Here is an 18697-nt window from a genome sequence, read left to right as displayed (position 1 = left end):
ACTTTTACCGCTCATGGTCCCAGCCTGAATTGAGCTACTCGGCTTCACGGTCGGAATGACTTATCCGGCCAACTATGTGAGAGGCTGTACATTTCATATTTTTATAAAAAACTACACTTACTAAGGAACACAATAAAATTTGGTTCACAAAATTGGACCCCTAAAACTCCACTTATGGTTTTCCAAAGTAGGCATTCAAATCTGAATAAATAAACTATCTTTCTAATCCATAGTCGCATGATAGACGAGGGTCCACGCATCAAACGCGCCCGCAGCGTCAGTGACCGAAAAACAGGGGAGGCGGACGCTGCTCGATGCGGATCGGCCGGAGTTCGCCAACGGTGAGCTTTTCCAGCGACGGCACCAACACAACAGTGACCACCATGACCTCCCTGCACCTAATGAGCTTTCAAGCCGGATCTAATGCCGGAGCTAAGAACGACAGCAGCGTCAATGGCAATGCGGCGGTGCGGATCGACGGCGAGACGCCGGAGGTGACCATGATAGTTCGATCTACTGCTACATAGAGCTCCTACATACTACAGCGAAGCTAACGCACCCACTGTCACAGCTAGAGGCGGTCGGAGACGTCCCGACCACGGCGTCGTGGCACGGCAGCGAAACTCCGGCGAGGCCGTGCATGGCACTGAGACCTTACCAAGCACGGATAGCGAGCAATGTAGGCACTGTGGTGCGGTAGGAGTACGACGACGCTGGTTTGGTGGCGAAGGAACAATGCAGTCGAGCTTGGTGCTGGTAATGGCGACGGCGGCGTTGCGGTGGTCTGCTGCTTCAGCTGCGGGCGAGCGCGAAGGCGAAGGGAGGCAGAGAAATGGAATGTGAGCGCTGGGGAGTCACGGGCGAAGGCTTGGGCTTGATGTGCCGCGCTGCAGCTCGACGTGGCCTAGTCGGTCAGGCCAACGACGATGTGCGGCACCACGTGGCTTTGAAGCTCTGAAACGGTTGGGCACTGTAGACGCGATTCAGTTCCGTCAGCAGAGCGAGCGAGGCAGCCTGACAGCGCGAATTGGTGAGACTCAAACTCCAAAACCGTGAAGCAATAGCGCAAACAATCTAAATCAAAGTTGTAGCCCTTCATACCGTCTACAATTTCTATTAAAGGATCGAGTTCTAATTCTCAACCAATACCGAATAATATCATCTCAAAGTTGAGCCAGCGAAACGGTAACACGCTAAAGACTTAGAAATTTTCCAAGTGTTGGAAATCAGTGAAATGTTGACTTTTGTGAGCTCAAAAAGACCTAAGCTATGCACTGAATTAGCTCATGACCCAAAAATAAAAGTTATTCATCTACTCATATACTACAACTTTGCTTAAAGGTTCACCTGCCATGCAAAGACTCTATGACATAATTCAAACTAGGTCAAACATAGCACTTTAAAAAAATGTCACCATATCAATGACTTAGAAACTAAACTAGACTTAGTCATGAATACCAAAGTTGTTCCTTATGCTATCCTAAACATTTAAGGTATTCACAAGGTTCTACACACATTTCATACTTTGGTTCCATGAAAACCCTAACTTAAGTAAGGTAATTAAGTAATACACATGAAATATAAGCTAACAAATGTATAGCAATTGAAATGCTCATGCACATGCATGCTCATGGATGCTTATGATCATGCAATGTCAAGGTTAAATGCATGCTTAATACTCAGGGTGTTATATAGGCGTGGCCAAAAGTGTTAGTTAAAAAAAAAGAGAGTGTTAGATTTAAAATTAGTTTTTAAAAAGTATTAAAATTAAAAAAATCGTAACTGCCTAGTATAAGGTCATTCCGTTCTCTCCATGGCGCCTTTTATTTCGCAGGTGCCAAAGTGCCCACATACCACACAGTATAAGCGCCCGGTCTCTTTCTGAACAGATCGGCAGCAGCAGGTCTGATGCCCAGGTTGCCGGATTCAGCTGTGGGAGTTTCAAACCCGTCGCCACTCTTGTCTGATTCCAGAACTGTCTCACCAGTCACCACCGTACACTGAAGCATGACATGCCTGATAGATTCCTCTGGGTGCCCGCACACTTCACAGAACGCAACTGGATCAACATGCCGTTTGTGCAACACTTGACGCGCCGACAAGAATTCTTTCAGCACCCTCCACCAGAAGACCCTCACTTTTGGAGGAACCGGTAATCTCCAGACTGCCTTCCAGCGCTAGTCTTCTGATGAACTTGGTAACTGGGTTGTCATCCCTTCTATCTTAACACTGTGGAGAAGTTTGTATGCAGATTTCACCGTGTAAACCCCAAAGCTCTCCTTCTCCCATGCCCAAAAATCACCCCGCCCACCATTCAGCGGCTGCCGGATGATAGCATTTGCATCAATTGGTATAAAGACATCCCGAATTAGAGCTTCATTCTATTAGTTGATCTCCACCAATAGACCCAACGGCCTATTAGGCCCTTGCCTCTGCGCCCTGATCGAGGGCGCCCAAAACAGTAAGTTGCCATTTGTTTGGCTACCCAGAAAAATCAAAAGTTTTTCGTTTTCTACTGTCCAGAGAGACATACAAAGTTTGTGGAAACGAGACACGCTGTTTTCCTAGAGGATGAATTGATGAGGGAGAGCATGGTAGCTCGAGAAATTGACCTTGAAGAGAAGCGGGTGTATGCGCCCACTCCGATGATTCATGAGCCATTTTTCTCACTACCTGGTGTCGCTGCACCGACAGTGCAAGATACTATGGTGCCAGCACCAGTTGTTATCTCGCCTGTGGCAACAATGAATAATGATGAGGGACCTGTTCTTCAGGATCCTATAGAACCTATTGTCACAAATGAGGGGGAGCAACAACAGCCTTAAACAGAAGATGTGTCAAATGTGGAGGCCCCTAGAAGGTCTCAAAGAGTTAGAAAATAAGTTATTCTTGCTGATTATGAAGTATACAATACTAAGAAATTTCAAATAGAGGATGATCCCACCTCATTTGAAGAAGCCATGAGTAGTGATCATTCATCAAAGTGGCTTGAGGCCATGGAAGATGAAATGAAATCAATGAATGTCAATAAAGTTTGGGATTTGGATATAATTCCTAAAGGAGCCAAAACAGTAGATTATAAATGGGTCTACAAAACAAAACTTGACTCTCAAGGAATATAGAGAGATATAAAGCGCGACTTGTGGCAAAAGGCTTTATGCAAAGAGAATGGATTGATTACAATGAGACCTTTTTTCCAGTCTCATGTAAAGTTTTCTTCAGAATCATAATGGCATTGATGGCACATTATAATTTAGAATTACATCAGATGGACATAAAGACCACATTTCTCAATGGAAACTTGGAGGAAAATGTTTACGTGGCACAACCGAAAGGTTTTGTCATGGAAGGAAAAGAACGAATGGGATGCCGCCTTAAGAAATCCATTTATGGATTAAAACAAGCTTCAAGACAGTGGTACTCGAAGTTTAATCAGACAATAAAGAATTTTGGGTTTTAAAGAGAATGTAGAGGACAATTATGTCTATGTAAAGTTTAAGAATGGGAAGTTTATCTTCCTTGTCCTGTATGTGGATGATATCTTACTTGCTAGTAGTGATGTCAGTCTACTACAGGAGACAAAGAAGTTTTATCCTCAAAACTTGATACGAAAGATCTTGGTGAAGTCTCGTTCGTTCTAGGGATTGAGATCACCGAGATAGAAGAAAATGGGTATTAGGACTGTCACAAAAGGCATACATAGAAAGAATCTTAAAGAAATTCAGTTTGCACAAATGTAGTCCCTCACCTGCTCCTATAGTTAAGGGCGACAGATATGGGGATTTTTAATGCCCCAGGAACCAATATGAGCTCAATCAAATGAAAGTGGTTCTATATGCTTCAACTGTCGGAAGCTTACAATATGCTCAAGTATGTACGTGCCCTGACTTGGCATTTGTTACCGGGTTACTTGGCAGATTCCAGAGCAATTCTGGAACAGAACAATGAAATTAGTAAAGAAAGTCTTGCATTATTTGCAAGGAACGAAAAGGCCTTATGATGACGTATAGAAGATCTTATTCACTCCACATAGTGGAAAATTCAGATTCTGATTATGCGAGAGATGATAGAAAATCCACGACGGGATAGTATTCACTCTCGAAAAGGAGAGCTATTTCATGGAAAAGCTCAAATGCAAACCGTCACTACATCGTCCACAATGTATGACAGTTTGTAGCGAGATATGAGGCAACGGGGCAGGTGAACTAACTAAAGAAGTTCATATCCGGTTTGAAGGTGGTTGACGACATCTATAGACCACTTAAGTTATACTGTGATTATAATCTGGCAGTACAGTATGCTCACAACATAAGTCAAGTGGTGCTGCCAAACACATTGACATAGAGTATTATGTTGTGATAGATAAAGTCTAGGATCAAGTCATAAGTCTTGAGCATATAAGTACAGAAAAGATGCTCGCGGATCCACTTACAAAAGGCTTACCACCCAACGTGTTCAGAGAACATGTAGCTAGCATGGGTTTAGGGGAAAGCCTAAAATTCCTGGACAAAAAAATACCCAAAGATAAGTATCTATTTCAGAACAGAGTAGTGTGTTGTAGCTGTAAAATCTATCGGCAATGGACCGTGATGATGAGACATGCTCTATGTGCTAATCTGTAATGGAATGAACAAAAGTAAATGATATGAAATTGAAAGATGGAATGAGATGAAGGAAGAGAATGTTAGTTGATCTCCACCAATAGACCCAACGGCCTGTTGGGCCCTTGCCTTTGCGCCCTGATCGGGGGCGCACAACCCTAATAGGTTGGTGGGCCCCTGTCGCACAACACATATAAAGATAGGTGGGGATCACGGCTCGAGTAACAAGATTGGTCTGAGCCGCCATGATCCCACCGATAGAAACCCTAATCCGATCTACAGTGTGCTGCCAGCGACGGGATGCCCCACCACACCGCCGTCGCCTCTGCAGGGTCTCCACCGGTCCATTGGATCGCCACCTCGCCTCCTCACCACCATGCCGAGCACCGGCGTCCGCGAGGCGGCATTCAGGGCGAACTTGGCGTCTACGTTGCTGCAGCCCAACTACGCTAAGGCGAGGAGCCTTACCCGGATCTACAGTTACACAGAAAGGTACACCACGATACTAACACATTCCACTGGCCATTAACCGTGAGTAAATCTGAAACCAGTACAGGTTCTTGGTCCACCTGGGGAGTAATTGGCCGGCCATTGAAGTGATTTGAGATCCATCTATGCCTCCAAATATCAGATGTATCCCCATCTCCGATTCTCCCAATCAACCCACATTCAAGTGGTTCGCAACCTGCCAATATAGCTCTCCAAGTAGCACTCGCATGTCTCGTCCTTGAAGCTTGCATAAAGTCTGCACCATGGAAATACCTGCCCTTTAAAACCAAGGTCTGCTAGGAAGACAAGCCGCTAGGATAATTCACTTTTGCCGCTATGAGTTAGCTGCCGTTAATAGCTGTATTTAGCCCGCTATAGCCGCTAATAAGCCTCCTTTTGCAGCCACTAAGTGCTTTGCTGGGCAAAAGTCAAGCGGACTCATCCAATTGTCAGCGGATGACCCGTAGTTCTGAGCGCTTTGTGCTTGGCACCCACCGTGCTGATTGATCTGATAATGTTTTGTCATTGCATTTGTGCTTGAACTGATGATGAGTATTGTATATGTTATGCCAAACGTCTTGTGATGGTCCTAGAGCTCTGTTCTTGTGAACTGATGAGCGATGACTAATGAATATGTGAAATGATCAATGATTTTTGTCTCTTTTTTTCAAAACCGCTAAACAAATTAGCTGGAGCTATAGCCCGCTATAGCTGCTCGTAGCTTTTACAGACTTCAATCGCTAAGAGGCTTAGCCAGAGATTTAAAACCTTGTTTAAAACCCTTGCACAGAGAGAGTTTGGTCTCATCATCAAACGCCAACCTTGCTTGCCGAGCATGGCAAGATTAAAACACCTGACATCTCTGAAACCCATGCCTCCCATGTATTTTGGCAAGGTTAAACGATCCCAATTTAACCAGTGCATATGCTTAGCTTCTGTGGAGCTCCCCCACCAATAATTCGCTATGGTGGATTTCAACTTTCTGCAGATATTAAGTGGCAATAAGAAACAACTCATCGAGTACGTAGGGATAGCTTGTGCAACAGATTTAAGTGGTACTTCTCTCCCCGCACAACTTGCTTCCCTCCCGCACCAACTCTGTACTTTTCCTGTTACTTGAGATGGAAGGTATTCAAAAGAACCACTGATGTCTCGGCCAACCTCTGTTGGGAGTCCCAAATATTTTTCTGCCAGAGCCTCTTTGAGAAGCATGTTACACACCAAATCCTTCGCATCTTGGCTGCAGTTTTTGCTAAAAAACACCACGGATTTTTCCTTCTTCACTAGTTGGCCCGATCCCTTATTGTACAAATCCAATATCTGCATCACTCTATTGGCCCCTCCATGAGTGGTTCCTGAGAAAACTATGCAGTCATCCGCAAAGAGAAGATGTGACACCCAGGGAGAGTGTGTGCCCACTCCGAACACCCCTTGAGAGATGCATTGGGCCAATTGACTTCAGCAAGCAAGATAGTCCTTCCGAGCACAAAAGAAATAAATAGGGGGATATAGGATCGCCTTGTCTGATCCCCCGGCTTGAAACTTTCAGACAAGGCACCATTCACAGACAAGGCACCATTCACTTTGACAGAGAAAGATACTGACTTCACACACATCATCACCTGCGTGATCACTACTACACTCAGACCTTTCACAGCCACGTCGTAACCCTCATCGCAGCCGCATTTTGGCCTTGGTTGTAAGCTGTCGACAGTGATGGTCATATCTTTCACCATCGTCATCTGGGACCGACTGTGGTGTACACTAACACCGTTGATTGGCTTATGATCCATCCGTAATTAGGTCCTTACTTCCGTCGCATTGGAGCACCACCCGCCCGCATTGGCAAATGATCCATCTGTGTCGAGGCTATCAAAACTATGGTGTGGGCACATCAATCGCTTGTGTAGTGGTCACTAGCACCATAGTCTTGTACATCGACCCGAGTGTCAGCGGTGCGGGTTCACTGTCGCTTCGATGGCCGACACGCCTGTGTTGAGGCTAACACCACCATCGTTTCAACGTATGATCCGCCAGTACAAAGGTCATGGTCACCGTCGCCTTGCACCACGATCCTCCTTTGATGATCGTTTAGTCGGTGTCAGGTTACTAAAGGATTCGGCGGTGATATACTTTGATCCTTGCCGCATCATACGTATAGCGACAGTGACAAATTTTCATCCGGTTTCACAATAGTTACTAATTCAGCTAGGCCCTTAATAGCTTCATGAACATAAAGCATATAGATATATAACCATTACATACATAAATCATGTTCACAAACAAGAGTACTTTTTACAATAACAATCACTACTAGAAATATCCACTTATATGACGAATAGATTTCGTCACTGAAGGATCCAAATTCGTCATAATTTCAGTTTTATGATGAATTTATGACGAAAACCGGTTCATCATATAAGTCGTGTCGCTCTTGCATATCTATGACGAATCTGACAAAATCGTCATAGAAGTGCCTTGATCTGTGACAAAAAAAACAGATCGTCATAGAACTATTTTGGCATGCATGACAGGAGGCTGCCACGCTAGTGGGCGCTTCCGTTGGAGATGCTTTCCACGTGTACATGCTATAGCCCACGTGTACATGCTATAGCCAGTTGCAGTGGAGATGGTTCGGGTACGTGTCACCTTCTTATTGCACAACGTGGCCATCTCTGGTTTTTTCATGTTTCAAGTTTTTATTGGACCACGTGTTGTTTCCCTGTTGTTTCACATGTCAGTTTTCTACTAGCACACGTGTCGTGTTGCCATTGGATCATGTGTCACTTCTTTATTGGACCACGTGTCCTATTTGTATTGGTCCACGTGTCTGTTTTTTTATTTGACCACTTGTCACTATGCTGTCCGTGCACGTGTCGTATTTTTATACCTCTATGTGGCTTGATGATTTTCTTTCACGTGTTGGATTTTTAATAGCCCACGTATCGTGCCCTGATCAATTCACGTGTCGTGCACTGGTTCGTCCACGTGTCGTATTTTATTTGATCACGTGGCCTATTCTGGTTCTACAGTGTGGAGTACAATTAATTCGTCATAGAAATAATTCGAGATTGTCACTACTTATAAACTGACTACATAACTATTTAGCCTAATAATCAAATAACAATAATTTATATTTCACACGTCAGCAGCGAACCACTGGCATAGTATCACCACATTAAACCAGCATACGAGTCCACACATCAAACCGACACATGAGTCCACACATCAAATCACAAATGTTCACTGCATCAAGCCGCATGAGTTGAAGACTGAGAGTTACCAGAAGAGCTGAAGCACGTGCATAGCTCACGGATATTGTTCTTGTGGAGCTTGTCTGGATACCTGCTGTTTACACCAAAATTTGGAAGAAGATGTTATAGGGACCCGAAAGCTCCCAAGATCATAACACTAAGGAATCAATTACGTGCATATCGCGACCAGCTGATTCAGATGCAGAAAATGGAATCAGCTTTCCACAGATAGCGCCAGCAGATAACAATAGAGGCAACGTTCGGCGCTAGGACGAAGCATGCCGGACTCTACAAAAAGGGAAAGATTAGAGTCCAAGTTATCTTAAATTAGAAATGTTTTCTCTAGGGTCAAAAAATTGTAATAAGTCATGCTTAGACAAGAGTCATGCACAGGGCCCGGGTATAAATACCAAACCCTAGCTACTGTAAAAGGGATCAATCAATCCAAATACAAGTCAACCTCCACTGCTTGTCTGTAACTACCGTCATAGTTTATACCTCTGTTCGTATGGCTGCATCGATCCGGTCGACCCCCACTGTGGCTCTAGTATAAGCTAGTTATCGACTCTTGTTTAATTCAAGTATGGCCTGTGTGATTCTACCTCACACCCCACTGCTTGAATTAGATCAAGGTCAAGTTATCAGCTCTACCTTAGAATGACAGTCTTTAGTAGATTCATTAAGTTACCGATATTGCTTATTGCTTTCATTATTTATCTAATTACAGCAATATCACTCTGCCCAATTGAGATTGATTTAGATCAGCCTTATATCTTATTTGACCCATCATTTGCTAACCTAAAACTGATCCAATCTACACCTTAAACGATGAGTTATGTCTTATCGGCTATTTTACATCAATCTTGATCGTGCATAATGTGCGGTTAAGGCATGTTGCATCTTGAGTAGATTTATTGGCTAGAGAGAACCGTTCCACGGCCCGTTATCACGGCCTGTGTGATTCTGCCTCACACCCCACTATTAGCACCGTGGAGTGGGGATCGATATTTAGTAGATCTATTCCTGGTAAGGCATGACTTTAACTATGCGTTATGCCTGAATCGGCTGTTTTAGCGGATATCGAGCGCTTTCACGAACAGTTCGCATCACGAGACCATTGAAGTAAAGATAGGTTGAAAGATATGTTCGCCCCATGATCTTATTATTGTATTATGGCCTACATGATTCTGCCTCAGAGTTTAGAGTCAATGGTGAAAACCAATAGTCGATCCAAGCAGTCGGCTTTGAAAATTTGTATTAATGGATAACCCAATAGATGGTACAGACGGGAAACTAGGACATGGCTTCTCGTCGGCCGATGAATTAGAAGAAGTAGATATTGGTCCTGGAGATAGACCTAGGCCGATGTACGTGAGTGCTAAGTTGGATCCGGAGTATAAGCGGGAATTAATTGACTTGTTAAAGGAATTTAAAGATTGCTTTGCTTGGGAATACTATGAGATGCCTGGTTTAGATCGGTCAATTGTTGAACATCGGCTGCCAATCAAACCTGGATATCGGTCGTTTAAACAAGCTCCGTGGAGATTCAACCCGAATGTGCTTGATGATATCAAAAAGGAGACTGAAAGATTACTAGAAGCAAAATTTATCCGACCATGCCGATATGCAAAGTGGATATCAAATGTTGTCCCTGTATACAAGAAGAATGGAAAATTGAGAGTTTGCATTGATTTTAGGGATCTAAATAAAGCCACACCTATGGAAGGTTATTAGCTTCATGGACGGTAATGCAGGATACAACCAAATTTTCATGGCTGAAGAAGACATAGCAAAGACCGCTTTCAGGTGCCTCGGCACAATCAGTCTATTCGAGTGGGTTGTAATGACCTTTGGACTAAAGAATGCTGGTGCGACTTATCAAAGAGCGATGAATTACATTTTCCATAAGTTGATCGGTTGGATTGTTGAAATCTACATCGATGATGTGATGATAAAATCCAAAGGATACAAAGAACACCTGGCTAATTTGCGTGAGACTCTAGAATGCACGAGGAAGCATGGTTTGAAGATGAATCCTAATAAGTGTGCTTTTGGAGTATCAGCCGGACAATTTTTAGGATTCATGGTCCATGAGAGGGGAATCGAAGTTGAAGCGCGAAAGCCATTGATGAAGCAGTTCCCCCGACTACCAAAATAGAGTTGCAATTTCTGCTTGGTAAGTTTAATTTCATAATAAGATTCATTTTGAATTTATCGAAGAGGATCCTGCCGTTTTCTCCGTTGTTGAAGTTGAATGATTAAGAATTCAAGTGGGGTAATATACAACAAAAAGCATTCGAAGAAATAAAAGAATATATGAAGTGTCCACCTATGTTGGTCCCTCCTCAGCAAGGTAAGCCATTTAAGTTGTACATATCGGCTGATGACAAGACAATTGGATCGGTCCTGATGCAAGAATTTGAAGGAAAAGAGAGAGTTGTTTTCTATCTAAGTAGAAGACTACTGGATTCGAAAACAAGATATTCTCCCACCGAAAAATTATGCTTGTGTCTATATTTCTCTTGCACTAAATTACGACACTACTTATTATCGGCCGAGCGTACAGTTGTTTCCAAGGCTGATGTGGTTAAGCACATGTTATCAATGCTAATACTTAATGGAAGAGTGGGAAAGTGGATTCTTGCGTTATCGGAATTTGACTTGAAGTATGAATCGGCTAAAGCAGTCAAAGGACAAGTAATGGCAGATTTTATCACCCAACATCACAAGCCAAGCATTAGTTATGTAGAGTCGATGCCGTGGACGCTATTCTTTGATGGGTCATCATGCAAGCAGGGTGGTGGCATTGGTATTATTATTATTTCGCCTCGAGGGGCAAGTTTTGAGTTCGCTCTTCCAACTGAGCTAATGACTACAAACAATCAAGCGGAATACGAAGCTATTCTCAAGGGACTGCAACTTCTTCATGAAGTAAAGGCCGAAGCAATTGAAGTATTTGGAGATTCACAATTAATTATTAATCAATTGGTCAGCCTATATGAGTGCAAAGAAGAAACTTTGAAAGGATACTACGATGAGTGCCAAAAGTTACTCAAGGGATTTCTTCATATCTCTTTCCAACATATTCCGAGAGCACAAAATCAAGAAGCTAACCATCTATCTCAAAGTGCATTAGGATATCGATTGTTTCAAGAAGTCTTGAGTAGTAAAACCTCAAGTGATGATTGGAGAGTTGAAATAGCCGCTTACCTTAGAGATCCGTCTCGGAAAGTTACCAAGAAGCTAAGGTATAAATCGGGTAAGTATGTTTCGTTAGATGGTCAGTTATATTATAAAACGGTCGATGGGGTATTGCTCAAGTGCTTGAACCAAGAAGAAGCTAAGGTGTTGATGGGTGAGGTGCATGAAGGGATATGTGGAGCTCATCAATCGGCTTATGAGATGAAATGTATTATTTGCAGAATTGGATATTTTTAGCCAACGATACTAGAAGATTGTTTTGAATATTGCAAGGGGTGTCAAGACTATCAACGTTTTGGTAATGTTCAGAGATTGCCCGCATTAGCCATGAATCCAATAATCAAACCATGGTCGTTTCGAGGTTAGGGAATTGATTTAATTGGCTAGATTTTTCCGCCTTCAAGCAAAGGACATAAGTTCATATTGGTAGCAACAGACTACTTCACTAAATGGGTTGAGGCAATTCTTTTGAAAATGGTAACCTCAAAGAACATGATTGATTTTGTCATGAAACATATTGTGTATCATTTTGGGATTCCTCAAACTATAACTACCGATCAAGGGACAATGTTCACATCAGAAGAGTTCGGGGATTTTGCTGCTAGTATGGGGATTAAGCTATTGAATTCCTCCCCTTACTATGCCCAAGCTAATGGTCAAGCAGAGGCGTCCAACCAGATTATGATTAAGCTGATCAAGAAAAAGATCGAGGAACGGCCAAGGAAGTGGCATTCGACGCTAAATGAAGCACTATGGGCATATAGGATGGCCTACCATGGATCAATTAAAACGTCACCTTACGAACTTGTGTATGGCCATAATGTCGTTCTTCCTTGGGAAGTTTAGACTAGATCAAGGCATGTTACACTATAGAATGATTTGTCAGCCAATGTTTACAAGAATCTTATGATAGACAATTTGGAAGACTTGAGTTGCCTTCGACTGCGTGCTCTTGAGAATATCAAAGCCAATAAACTGAGGGTTGAGAAATATTATAATAAAATGGTCAAGATTAAGCAATTCTTCGAAGGAGACTTGGTCTAGAAAGTGAAATTACCGATCGGATCAAAGGACAGTAAATTCACCAAATGGTCACCTAACTAGGAAGGACCCTATCGGATCAAACGTTGTGCGCCTGGTAATGCTTATATTTTGGAAACATTAAAAGGAGAGGAAGAATTTGGCCGAGCAATCAACGGGAAATATTTAAATAAATATTATCCTAGCGTTTAGATCAATACTTGATAAAGATCTGTTCGGTCAATAGCTTTAATAGCCGATATTGAAAAGATATTGCCTCTAGTGCAAAAGATGAACCCAAAGGAGTAAAAGCCGATACGATGTGTATCACCTATAGAAGCAAAGCAAACACAAACGAAATGATGGGTATGAAGCATGAAACAATGGGAAACCACTCAAGGCAAGGAAGTTATTTGCTAAACATCACCTATTACAAGCTACGGGCCATAAAACACTTTGCCTACTATATCGTCGGCCAGAGTATTGAAAGCTACAGAGTCAGTGGCGTGAACGGGCTTGTGCAGTAGCCAAAGCCATAGTGGCGCCATTTCGAACACCATGAAGGGCGACCTCCCTGACATGATTTGGGATGTCATGCAAGCGAACCACCGGAACAGCTCCCCTAGCATTAAAAAATCCCGCTGCATGATCCATGGTTGATCAAAGACTCTCCAACTGAGCAGTTAGATCTAAAATATTCAAGGAAAGAGTGATCAGAAATCCTGAGGGTAAAATCAAGATGAAACAAAGAAATAATGGCAGACATCTCACCCATGATTCTAGCTTCAGCCCTAGCCAACCTTTCCCTCACCAGGCCAACCTCAGGGGGAGATCGGTCTTCAATCATGGCCAAAGCCGATTCTGCCAGGGAGAGGCAGTTGGCTAGATGCTGGTCAATCTGATCGATGGAGGCCAGCAGATCGTCATTACTAATCTATTGCCTCGGGTGACGAGGAAGCTGGCGGTGGATTTGTGCCAAAGATGACCCTGAGGGCTGGGTGAAATTGGCCCTTCAATCCGAGGCAATGGGAGCACCCCAAGATGTGTCCTCTTGATGACGAGGGCGTAGGCATGATGATGTGGATCTATTGAGGGCTTCTTCAGCATACCTCTTGTTGTTCTCCATGACCTCAAACCTACGGAAAGGTAGAGGATGTACTGAAGACGAAGAGGGGTTGAGACAAAGAGGGTTGTTTTTAGATTCACGGCCATAGCCCATATATATAGCCTAGGAAAGCAACAAGATAGGTTTTGATGGAGGTGTGAAATTGAAATCAGAAAACAGAAACGGATCAACACTCCAGAAATTTAGGGGACAGATAACAAAGAGATAACGGACTCGAATTTATTACTTCCCCAGATTACAAAATATTGTGGGGTGGATACATTGACCAGAGATTAACCCATTAGAACTTTTTTGGATTGAAGGGAGTCCATTGTGAACCAAGTCGCATCAGCCCATCAATAAATTATACTAGAAAATAAGAAAGTTTGCCCACCTAACATATGCTCAATAGATTTCTCGATAAATTGAGGAACTTTGGGAAAGAAACCTAAGGCTGTCTCGATGGGCGTTTGAAGGAGCAACAAGGGGAAGATGATCACACCTTCTAGCTCTTGCAAACACTAGAACAACCTTGTGAGCATGGAGGGAAGACTCAGATGATATCATCAGAATTCTTCTAACCACAATGACTGGTCTTCTTGCCCAACGAGGCGTTAGAATAAGCGATACAATTGCCCTATGCACAAGAATTCTTCTAGCCGCTTGAAATCTTCATAAAATAGACCATGGAGGGTCTAGCGGAACCGAGAGCACTCGAGGGAGCAGATGGAAGAAAAGCATGGCTGAATTGTTGAGTTGCTCTCGCTAGGGTCAGATAGACATTTATAGCCGGCCTAGAAAGATGAATCCAAGTGCCCATGAAGCAGTGACGCTCTTGTAAAGAGTTTTGAGGCATAGGCTCATGGGTGGACGCAGGCAACAACAAGCAGCGGACCCTAGATCAAGGTTATCTACCTATGACCGTGGACCAATCAGGAATACAAACATGATAATTTTGGAATAAAATTACTTTTATCCCAAAATTGGGGGCATGTGTTTACACCAAAATTTGGAAGAAGATGTTATAGGGACCCGAAAGCTCCCAAGATCATGTCACCAAGGAATCAATTATGTGCAGATCGGGACCAGTTGATTCAGATGTAGAAAATGGAATCGGCTTTCCGTAGATAGCGCCAGCAGATAAGAACAGAGGCTACGTTCGACGCCAGGACGAAGCATGCCAGACTCTACAAAAAGGAAAAGATTAGAGTCCAAGTTATCTTAAATTGGGAATGTTTTCTCTAGGGTCAAAAAATTGTAATAAGTCGTGCTTAAACAGGAGTCATGCACAGAGCCTGGGTATAAATACCAAACCCCCACTGCGGCTCTGGTATAAGCTAGTTATCTACTCTTGTTTAATTCAAGTATGGCATGTGTGATTGTGCCTCACACCCCACTGCTTGAACTAGATCAAGGTCAAGTTATCAGCTCTACCTTAGAATGGCAGTCTTTGGTAGATTCATTAAGTTACCGATATTGCTTATTGCATTCATTATTTATCTAATTACAGCAATATCACTTTGCCCGATTGAGATTGATTTAGATTGGCCTTATATCTTATTTGACTCATCGTTTGCTAACCTAAAACTGGTCCAATCTACACCTTAAACGATGAGTTATGTCTTATTGGCTATTTTACATCAATCTTGATCATGCATAATGTGCGGTTAAGGCATGTTGCATCTTGAGTAGATCTATTGGCTAGAGAGAACCGTTCCACGGCCCATTATCACGGCCTGTGTGATTCTGCCTCACACCCCACTGTTAGCACCATGGAGTGAGGATCGATATTTAGTAGATCTATTCCTGGTAAGGCATGACTTGAACTGTGCGTTATGCCTGAATCGGCTATTTTAGCCGATATCGAGCGCTTTCACAAACAGTTCACATCACGAGACCGTTGAAGTAAAGATAGGTTGAAAGATATGTTAGCCCCATGGTCTTTTTATTGTATTATGACCTACATGATTCTGCCTCATGCCCCACTGATATTAGTAATGAGTTAGGGTCATCGAGTCTATTGTTATTTCTATGGCCTGCATGATTCTGCCTCTTGCCCCACTAGTCATGATGATAGATGAGATCTAACATGTTCATTAGATTTATCTTTATTAAATGGTTAAGTGGTGTTGAATTGTTTCTTTATATAAAAAGGGGTTCGATTAATTATAATCATTGGCTCAGCACAAACCGATCATTGTTGACATCTTATTGCCATTGATTAATATCTATTCGATTAATGATATTTATCCTGAATGATAACTGATTCTTCTTACACAACCCCATGAGCTCTAATTGATTTATTCTCATGAATATACTGGAATCGACTATTTAATCAATCTCCTTTCATATCGGCTGTCATAGCCGCACATTCGGGACTATCTGGCAACACCGGCAAGTTTCGCCCTTAATTACTGATGAACTTTCTCTCCTTGTCAATTGTAGGGTCAAATTGACTGGCGCATCTCGAGAGGATCGACCACCCCTATGCTGAAGCTAGGTGGATCTGCTCCATCGAGTGAACCCTTCCAGCTTGTTGCATGTGTCCTCAGCACGGGACGAAAATTCTGTGTCGACACCAGCATTCTTCAAAAAAGGTTATTGCCGCTTCCCTAGGAGGGGGCCTTGCCTAGGTGGATGTAGAGGACCTTGCAAACAACATAAGCACTAGTAATTGGTTGCTGTCCATTAGTAACAGGTTCTATTTGCATAGTTTCCATAGCTTCTTATGAAATTCAATCAGTAAAACATTAGGTTACAAATAGTGTAAGAGGACTTCAATTGAAAATCAAAGAGATTGATTCATGACAAGTAATGCATAGATCTTCCTTAGCCTACTACTGGTAGAGATTACCTAAGCTTCAGTAGATTTCCATAACACTAGGCTCATGCTACGTTTCCTTCTTTTATGGCAATGGCTTCAGTAGATTTAATAGGAAGCAAAAGAAGGTACCTATAATTGCTGCTCTTGCAGCATCACTCAAGCCATTTTTCCTACTAGTATGGAACTGATTGAATATTTCCATCGCATTAACATCTTCATCAGGTGGGCCATTTTCTTCTTCAAGTTCCTGATGTTGTTCTGTTGCATTCCTCTTGTTCTCCTTCTGTTCACATTGCACATGAGTTTTAGTTTATATTTATACAAAGGCAAGAGTAACAAAAAAAATACAACCATCACTTACAATTTTTTTCATCTAGACAACATAGGAGAGAGATCCTATAGCCTAGTGGTACTTCACTTTTGCACAGTTTTCGCTTGTTCTTCTCAGATGTTTCCTACAGCTTCATTTGTGTTAGACTACAGCACAAGTAGACCATAGCAAGACTAGATAGGAAATCAATGGGTTAACACACCTTGTTCTTAGCACTAGACCAAATGTTGACAAGTTCACACCATTGTGCATCATTCATGAATGACATAGGAGAAGTCATATGGATCTGATTAGCAGGGACGCCATTGAAGTATGTTCTATTCAATCTGTAGCATTCCTGCCGTACCACATACTGCATTACATTCTGGCAAGCTTTCTTTGTTGGTGAGTGAGCACCGTTAACGCGCAACCTTTCCTGCACACAATAGTGTGAATGAAAAGTAAATCTTTTAAAGTTGCTCAAAGCAGAGTTGAATGTCAAGAGGGGATACCCATACATACATTTAGCCTTTCCACAAATCTTGTGCAATAGACGGTGCTGGGCTTCTCCCCCTTGTATTCTTTCCAATGTGTCCAAATTGGTACATCCTTCCTGACTATTACACCTGCCTCTGAGGCAAACTTGGCAGCTTGCACTATATCATGTGGCCTTCTATTCCCCTCGGCAACAGAGATGCACATCCTCGCTCCTCCTAGTGATTTGCTCATTTTATCAAGCATAATTCCACAAGTTCGAGGCCTTAGCTTCCTCGCTCTTCCTAGCAATGGTACTACATAGTTTTCATACATTTAAATTGTTAGAAAAGTTACATGGATATCAAATAGCTAGTGCAAATTGGTTGATAGACATCTATAAGGAAATACCAACCTAGGCAACTTTCATCATTCTACGGGTGGGGGAGACGAGAGTTTGCTGAGAGGGCTCCTCTTCAGCAGGGCTATCATCATCTGGCCATGAGGAGTCTCTCTCAGGGCTAGGTTGGGTGCCATCTTGACCAATGTCTATAGTCAATTGATGAACTTGGAATTGATCCCTGGGTCTGGGTGTCGGTCGTGAAGGAGAATTATGTTCACCTGCTGCGCTACCTCCACCCTTTTGCCAGCGGAAGACCTCTAAGTACAAAATCCATGAGCAGCCTCTTTTAGTGGTGTTGACCTCACTCGCTTGGAGAGCCTTCACCTAGGACTCATGGCAGTGCTGCCTTTTGTCCTGCTAATAGAGCCTCCTCTATGGCTTCTTCGACCTAGACACTGAAATTGGAGATACAAACTTAAGCAGCAAGCATGTACAAATTCCATTGATATTCAAACAGTAAAGCATTGCATGGCTACCTACCCCCCTCCCCCTCCCCCTCCCCCTCTCAACTAAATACAAGATAGAACAAGCACCTCATCAATTGATAGGGGCACTGGCTCATCTTTTAAATCTAAATTGGTTTCATCTGTATCATCAAATCCCTCAACTACCTCCCCTAGTTTAGGGATATATTCCAAATCTTCACTGTGTCTACCCTTTGTGCTTGACTTTTTTGCCTTTGGAGACACAAGTTTTGGGCCCACACATCATATTCCAAATTCTTCCATCTTTCTATGATTCATTGCAATTTATGCATCCCGTGCTCGTCCATAAGCAGTTAGTGGCTGTTCATCTAGGTTACAAAGGCATTTATTAACTAAAGCTTCTACGGAATGTCAACATAGCAAAGCAAGAGTATACAAATAAGCACCTAACTAGTAACTATAGATTATATGGAAGTCATTAATCCAATAAAGCACATGTCAGCTACACTCAACTATAGGAAATATGTAACCCCATCCCTATCTACATATCCTTGGTTAAGCCACTACAGTAGAGCACACATCATTAAAGGA

Source organism: Miscanthus floridulus, chromosome 11 (assembly GCF_019320115.1).
Source record: "Miscanthus floridulus cultivar M001 chromosome 11, ASM1932011v1, whole genome shotgun sequence".
In the NCBI taxonomy this organism is placed as follows: Eukaryota; Viridiplantae; Streptophyta; class Magnoliopsida; order Poales; family Poaceae; genus Miscanthus; species Miscanthus floridulus.
Note: the sequence above shows the minus strand (reverse complement) of the source record.